Below are 8,454 nucleotides of genomic sequence, written 5' to 3'. Positions count from 1 at the left end.
TCCAGCCAGGTCTGGCTGGCCTTGGCCTCCTGAGGGCTGGCTCTCACCTGTCTTCCAAGCACAGGGGCTCCATTCTTTCCTTTCTGTGGAAAAGAACTGGCCTTCTCCTCCAGGGAGAAATGGCTGAAATTGGGATTCCACATTCAAAATTTCCAATATCCAAGAGCTCCTCCAAGACAAAGCTGCCAGGACAGACAGACAGGCCTGGCCTTGGCCTCTGGTGACTGCAGTTCATCAGCTCCTGAAACACTGGGGCTGTGTGGTTTCCTTCCTGTGGGGATCATGGTGACACTGTGAGGCCTCGTGGTACCAAGGCCATCACTGTGGCTCTGCTGGGCCATATGGTCCCAAGGGGCCAGTGTGAAGCAGCAGGGCTTTGTGGAACCAAGAGGCCATTGCTGCATTTCAGGGCCTCGTGGAACCAAAGGTCCGTTGTGATCCTGCAGGGCACCGTGGATCCATGGAGAGCATTGTGGAATTGCAAGGCCCCATGGAATCATGGAGACCATTGTGACACTGTGGGGCCCCACGGAACCAAAGGGCCACTGTGACCCTGCACGGTCTCATGGAAGCACGGGGCCACACTGCAGAAGCAAGGAGAACATTGTGACACTGCAGGGCCTCATGGAACCAAGGGGAGATGGAACAGGTTTGGCTGGTTTGGCCTCCCAGGGGCCACTGAAAAGGTCCAGCTGATCTTAGAATGCTGAGGGCTGCCTCTCATCAGCCCCTGGAGAACTGGGACTCTGTGCTTTCCTTAATGTGGAAAAGAACCATCTGTCTTCCCAGGTTCTCACAGTCAAAACTTATACTCCCTCTGAAAAATTCTCTATATGCAAGGGAATCCATGACAAAAGCTGCCAGGACAGAGAGCTCTGGCTGGCCTTGGCCTCTGTTGGTCACCTCTCATCTCAAGAAAGGCCTGAGGAAAGTATTTGAACAGGTTTGACTACAGGTTTGAACATCAATGGGTCTCTCATCCTCTAAAAAACTCAGCTGCTCTTCTGATCATATGTGTCTTTTGTTTCCTCAGTGTGTCTTATGCATGAAATATTATTTTCAGGTTCATAATATTATTCTTTTCACTCTACCAGTGTTATCTGACACAAAACACCTCCTCTAAATATGGATCCTGGTCACTGTACAAGCAAACACAAGAAAGAATCCAGCAGGAATGATTTGTCCCTGCTCTCATCTGTCCCATCTCCTCTGGAGCTGCAGGTGCAGCCCCAGCACTTGGCAGGGCTCAAGGGCTCCCAAGCTCAGCTCCCACCCAGAGAACTTGCAGACCCTGGGCTGCTCTTCTTGGCCCCTGCAGGCTCAGCCAGGCTGAGATGGACACTGATGGTTTCTGGGCCAGGCTCTCTGAGCCCAGCCCAGCTCCCTGCAAGCTCTGTCAGCTGCCCTGAGCTCTGGGCAGCACCAAGGGCCTCTCCCCAGCCCAGCCCAGCCGGCTCTGGCCCCACAGCTCTGCTCAGGCCAGGCTGCTCTGGGCACTGCCCCACGGCCTCAGCCCCTGGCAAGGGCACAGCAGCAGCTGCAGCTGCCACAGGACTCAGCCCCACCATGGGGGAATGTGCCTGGCCAAAGGAAAGGAGGCTCCCTGGGTGCCCTGCTCTCCTCTGCAGGAGATGCTGAGAGCTCTGCAGCCCCTGCTGCCATCCCATCTGCCCAGGGCAGCACAAGAGCCGTGGCCTTGGGGCCCTCAAGAGCTGCTCCTGCTCCAGGCCCAGGGCCCATCCCAAAGCTGGGCCAGCCACAAAGCTGTGCCCATTTCTGTTCATTTCTGCTTTGATGAGGATGGATCCTCAGCACCTTGTAGGCGTGTGATAAATTTTACTTTTACAGAGGCCTCTTCTTTGTTGAGCTCTTCAGTTCAGGAATTCAGTGACAAAGGCTCATAAACATTTGTTCAAAACACCCAAACAAGAGAAGGCCGAGGGAATAATTCAAATCTTCAGTTCTTCTGTGCTTAATTAGACAAATTTCAGAAGTGTATTCAAAGTGAATCTACGATATTGAAAACAATGCAGACAGAATTATTTAGTCGTGTTTAGTTTTCTTTTCCTGTTTATAGATTGGTATCAGCAATCCCCAGTAGATATTGATCCCCAGCCCCTCCTCATGCAGTCTGAACAGATATGAAAATCAAGACCCTTCATGGCTGACAATCAATCACACTTTGTCCCTACCCCCTCCCCACCATTTCCCTCATCCAACCCCTGTCACTCAGAGCAGCTGAGAAATGGAGTCACATCCAGAGGTGTTCCCAGGGCTCAGGATTGGGGCCAGGTCAGTGAAATCTCTTTATTGCTGATCTGGATGAGGCCATCGAGGGCACCCTCAGTCAGTTCTCAGGTGAGCCCAAGCTGGGTGGCAGTGTGGCTGTGCTGGAGGGCAGGAAGCTCTGCAGAGGGATCTGTCCAGGCTGGAGCCATGGGACCAGGACAATGGGATGAGGTTCAGCACGGCCAGGGGCCACGTCCTGCCCTGGGCTCACAACCACCCCAAATCCCTGGCTGTGCCCTGTCCCTGATCCCCACAGCCTGTCCTGTTTCCTTCATCCCTGCACTGCCAGGGACTCTCTGGGACAAGGGAGCTCTGCTCTGGGGATGGAGGGAGGTGCAGGTGCCACCACTGGAGTGGGAGCCAGAACTCACCAGGTTTGTGTCCTTTGGCGGTCAGGAACTGGTGGGACTCAGAGCAGAGAAAGTTTCTCTTTATGGCCAACAGACCATGGTTGAACAGGACACAATTCAATAACAATCATGCTCTTCCCTGAGCCATGTGCATGGTCTCAGCAGCGTCTGACATGTCCACCATCCGCAAGTGATTTCCATACTAAAATATCTTTTAGAAAAATATGTTTCTGTGATAGATATAAACACAGTGAAGTTCTTGTATCAGGATGCCCATCCTGGAGTAGGGGCAAAGCAGCCTGAACAGTTCCTGATTTGCAAAGCTGTCAGTGGTACATGGAGAAGGGTTTCAGGCTGCTTTTGGTGTTGAGAAAATGCTGAAACCAGCCTGACTCATTTCATCTCCTCCTGTCCTGGCTGATCTCCCCTCTTTCCCCTCCCACCCATTGGCTTTTGTCTCCCCCCAGGCCCCCCGGTGAAGAGCCTGGCTCTGTGTTCTCCATCCCCTCCTGGCTGGCACTGCCAGGCTGGGATGAGGAGCCCCTCAGCCTTCCCTGCTCTGGACTGGACCAGCCCAGCTCCCTCAGCCTCTGCTCACAGCCCAAGGGCTCCAGCCTCACCTTGGAGGCCCTTCCCAGGCCCTGCTCCAGCTGCCAGACATCTTTCCTGTCCTGGGACCCCAAACCAGGCCCCAGTGACCTGGATAATCCACATCCCGGATGTCCTGGTCACCCGGCCCTTGCCCCTTGTCCTAATGTCAGCTTTTGGGGTTGATCTTTAGGAACATCCTTGAGGGGGGCTGTGCCTTTAGGTGGGCTGGGGGGATTCCGGGGTAATGAAGCCTTAATTGGTCTTATCCTAGGGCAAGGTATTACAGCTCCAGAGCTCAGCCCCCAAGGGGACGGAGTGCCAGAGGCCAGCTCGCTTAGATCAAGGTCGCGGGTCAGCCCCTAGCAAGCAGGGGGATATTCAGCTCTTATAGTGATTAGCCAGCTTTTATGATTTCAGCTTTGCTTGCTAGGCAGCTTGCCCTTGGCTTGAGGCTTCAGCAGACGGAAAGAGAGGAGAAAGAAGAAGACACTGGCCATTCCACAAAGATGGCTTTATTGGAAGGGTCCGTGAAGGGTCTCAGCTCTTCTTCTTCTTCTTCTTCTAAGTTAGTAGGGGTACAATATGCTACTTTTATAGCCTTGGCCCCAATCCAATCTTGACCAATGGCAAAGGGTTAGAGGGACCATAAGTGACCAATAGTAGGGTTAACAAGATATTGACTTACATGGCTATAGGGATAGGTTATAGGGCAGATGTCCATGGAGTCAGGAAGCTTCTTTGCTGCTGTGTCTGCATTCCTATTGTTCAGATCCTTCATGGCTCCTTTGCTAAACCTGTGGTGTTTACTACACCAGGGGGACAGGGACCCTGCTGGGCATGAGCAGCATTGGACTTCTGGAGGGAAACTGTTAGGGGGAGCTGGGGCAGAGTGACCAACCCAGTGACTTTACACAGATCTCCTGTGATGTCACAGCCTGCTCTGTGATGTCACAACTCATTATCAATGTCACACAGATGGTCTCTGATGTCACAGCCAACCCTCTGGTGTCATAGTCCGCTCTGTGACGTCACGCTCCCACCCCCTCCCCGTGATGTCACAGCCTGCTCTGTGATGTCACAACTCATTATCAATGTCACACAGATGGTCTCTGATGTCACAGCCGACTCTGTGTTGTCATTATCTCCTCTATGATGTCTGACCTCTGCCCTGTGGTTTCACAGCTGGCTCTGTGATGTCACAGAGACAGCCTATGATGCCGTAGCTGCTTGATGACATCACATAACTCACTCTGTAATGTCATAGCCCACTCTGTGATCTCATGTTACCAGATGATAAATTGTCTACACCAGGTGAACACACACAATGCTGGTTCTCCAAAACCCCAGGCCTGTGGAAACCACACAATGCCCATTGTGTGAGAAGGAGAACTGAAATTCACCAGCCTCAGTGTCCTGCCAGCTCAGCCAGGCCCACTGGAACATTGGGGTCCATGAGCACCAGGGACCACCAGAGACCCCCCAGGACAGGAGAATGCATGCAAAAGGGGAGGGGACATATGTTAATGATTTTGGAGACATGATTATCATACGTTTGTTTAGTTCAGGAAAATCAATGAATATGTGTGCAAAATACAGAATGTAAACAGAAATTTTCCTGCCCTCAGCATGCATGGCTTTGGGAAGAGCTATCCCCCTGTGCATCTGGCCAAATAAAGAATGCTGCTTCTTAATGCTACACTGGGGTAATGGAGTTATATTATTGTGCCAAATTTTTGGTAACAATCCCACTCCCAAGGAAAGCTCTGTCTGCTGCTGTTCACAAACAGAGAAGGGCTGGTGGGAGATATGGTGGTTGAAGGCTGCCTCCGTCCAGTGACCATGAAATAATCAAGTTTCCAATATTCTGTGAAAGAAGGAGGGGCAGCAACAAAACTTTATCACTGGAATTAGGGAGGGCAGACCTTGGATTCAGGATGCAGATTTGGAGAGTACTGAATCAGGTACTCATTTTATACGGGAAACAGCCCTTAAAAACAAAGGTGTCCAGGAAGGATGGATACACCTCAAGAAAGGAATCTTAAGGGGGAAGGAGCAGCCTGTCCCTCTGTGCCGAAGTTGAACCAGAGAGGAAAATTATTGTCCTGGCTGGGCATGAACTTTTGTGGGAACTCAGGAAAAAAGAGGGTGAATCACCATTGGAAAGAAGATCAGGCATCTTAGGAAGTGTTTAAGGATGTTGTTAGGTCATGCAGAAGGAAAAGTAGAGTGGTGAAAGGTCAATTAGATCTTAACCAGGCCATTTCTGTGAAAAATATTAAAAAATGTTTTTAAAAATAAATTAATAGCAAAAGGACGGATAAGTAGAACATCTAATCTTTATTGGATGCAGTGAGGAGTAGAGTAACTAAGGATAAGGAAAAGCTGAGCTGCTTAACACCTTCTTTGCCCCAGTTTTCAACATTAGGACAGGTTGCCCTCAGGACAAGTGTTCTCCTGAGCTGGTGGATGGGCACAGGGAGCAGAACAGCCCCCCTGAAATCCAGAAGGAAGCAGCTGGGGACCTGCTGAGCCAGATGGGCAAGAAGGCCAATGGCTCCTGGCCTGGATCAGGAATGGTGTGGCCAGCAGAAGCAGGGCAGTGATTCTTCCCCTGCACTCAGCACTGCTGAGGCCACACCTCTACTGCTGTGTCCATTCCTGGGCCCCCAATTTAGGAAGGCCATGGAGGGGCTGGAGCGTGTCCAGAGAAGGGCAAGAAGGCCGGTGAGGGGTCTGGAACACAAGTCCTATGAGGGGTGGCTGAGGGAGCTGGGGTTGTTTATCCTGGAGAAGAGGAGGCTCAGGGGAGACCTCTTCACCCTCTGCAACTCCCTGACAGGAGGGCGCAGCCAAGGGGGGATCGGGCTCTTCTGACAGGGAACAGTGACAGGACAAGAGGACACAGCTTAAGATGTGCCAAGGGAGGGTTAGACTGGACATTTGGAACAGGTTCTTCACAGAAAAGTCGATTGGCCATTGGAAGGGGCTGCCCAGGGAGCTGATGGACTCACTGGAGCTGTCCCTGGAGGTGTTTATGGAAAGACTGGATGTGGCACTCAGTGCCATGGTCTGGGTGACAAGGTGGTGTTGGGTCACAGGTTGGAGTTGCTGATCTCCAAGGTCTTTTGCAGCCTGTGATTCTGTGATGATTGTGATACTGCGTGGCATCATAAAACCAAGGGTCTCTTCTCACAGTGCAGGGCTAAATCAAACCAAGGAGTCCATTTTGGGACTCTGCCGCCTCATGGAATTCAGAAGACTGTTGTAACACTGTGTGGCTTTGTAGAAATGAGGAGACTGTTGTGACATTGTGCGGCCTTGTGTGACAATGGGGCCATTCTGACAATGCAGGGCCCCATGGAACAAAGAGCCCATTTTTGCACTGAGCACACTCATGGAATGAAGGAAACAGTTTTGACAATGTGGTGCCCCTTGGGACTAAGAGGCCATTGTGACACTGCGGGGTCCAGGGAGAACACAGAACACTGTGAAACCGAGGGGCCCTTTAGAATCAAGAGGCCATTGTGACTCTGTGGAACCTCCTGGAATCATGGAGACCCTTGTGACACTCCAGGGGCCCATGAAGCAAGGGATATCAAAAGTTGAGTGCGAGTGTGGATCGGCTCAAGGGTAGGAGGGCTCTGCAGAGGGCCCTGGACAGGCTGGATCCAGGGCCCAAATCCAACAAGGTGAGGTTGAACACAACCAAGTGCCAGGTCCTGCACTTTGGCCACAACAACCCCTGCAGCGCTACAGGCTGGGGACAGAGTGGCTGGACAGCGGCCAGGCAGAAAGGGACCTGGGGCACTGATGGACAGCAGGCTGGACATGAGGCAGCACTGTGCCCGGGTGGGCAGGAAGGCCAATGGCTCCTGGCCTGGATTAGGAGTGGTGTGGCCAGCAGGAGCATAGCTGCTGTGCAGCCCCTGACATACCCCCAGCTCTGCACACAGACATTGCTGCTGCAGGTCCATAGTAGGCAAGGAAATGGGTATCTCTGCAGAAAACTTTTCTGGGAGATCCTTTAGTTTATTTAAAGCCACTGAGAGCACAGGACCTTATTGGTACAATCTGTGGCCACAGGGAAGATGGAGAGAAACAAAATGAGAAATGGCACAAACAATGGCATGCCTTTGTGGACAATATTTAAAAACTAAAACAAAGGAATAAAAAGAACAAACGACCAAACCCAAGTACTATCAAAGATGACTCTTATTAGGAGTGACTTGCAGAAACTGGCCAGCAGTTTATTGTTTCTGAAACCATCCAGTCATCAGTCTCCACATTACAGCCTTGAGCTCCTGGTTCCTCAGGCTGTAGATGAGGGGGTTCAGGGCTGGAGGCACCAACGAGTACAGAACTGACACTGCCAGATCCAGGGATGGGGAGGAGATGGAGGGGGGCTTCAGGTGAGCAAACACGATAGTGCTGAAAAACAGGGAGACCACAGCCAGGTGAGGGAGGCAGGTGGAAAAGGCCTTTGTGCCGTCCCTGCTCAGAGGGGATCCTCAGCACAGCCCTGAAGATCTGCACATAGGAAAAAACAATGAACACAAAACAACCAAAAGCTATGGAGACAGTGAAAACAGAAACTTTTATTTTCCTGAGGTAGTAATTGGAGCAGGAGAGCTTGAGGATGTGTGGGATTTCACAGAAGAACCGGTCCAGGGCATTTCCATGGCACAGGGGCAGGGAAAATGTATTGGCTGTGTGCAGCAGAGCATTGAGAAAGGCACTGGCCCAGGCAGCTGCTGCCATGTGGGCACAAGCTCTGCTGCCCAGGAGGGTCCCGTAGTGCAGGGGTTTGCAGATGGACACGTAGCGGTCGTAGCACATGATGGTCAGGAGGGAAAATTTTGTTGTGATAAAGAAGAGAAAGAAGAAAACCTGTGCAGCACATCCTGAGTAGGAGATGTCTCTGGTGTCCCAGAGGGAATTGTGCATGGCTTTGGGGAGAGTGGTGCAGATGGAGCCCAGGTCGCTGAGGGCCAGGTTGAGCAGGAAGAAGAACATGGGCGTGTGCAGGTGGTGGCCGCAGGCTACGGCGCTGATGATGAGGCCGTTGCCCAGGAGGGCAGCCAGGGAGATGGCCAGCAAGAGGCAGAAGTGCAGGAGCTGCAGCTGCCGTGTGTCTGCCAATGCCAGCAGGAGGAAGTGCCTGATGGAGCTGCTGTTGAACATTTGCTGCCTTAGGAAATGGTTTTCTGCTGAGGAGGAAAAGGCA

The 8,454-nt window shown here is 52.0% G+C and overlaps 1 pseudogene; it reads right to left on the bottom strand.

Annotated features, from left to right (window-relative positions):
* Window positions 1-3,446: 3,446 nt before the first annotated feature.
* On the bottom strand, window positions 3,447-8,030 carry LOC128949379 (olfactory receptor 14J1-like; annotated as a pseudogene).
* Window positions 8,031-8,454: the final 424 nt, after the last annotated feature.

Source organism: Melozone crissalis, unplaced genomic scaffold (assembly GCF_028551555.1).
Source record: "Melozone crissalis strain CALT ecotype California unplaced genomic scaffold, PUWL_Pcris_2 ptg000231l_1, whole genome shotgun sequence".
NCBI lineage: Eukaryota > Metazoa > Chordata > Aves > Passeriformes > Passerellidae > Melozone > Melozone crissalis.
This window is presented reverse-complemented; position numbering and strand designations above follow the sequence as displayed.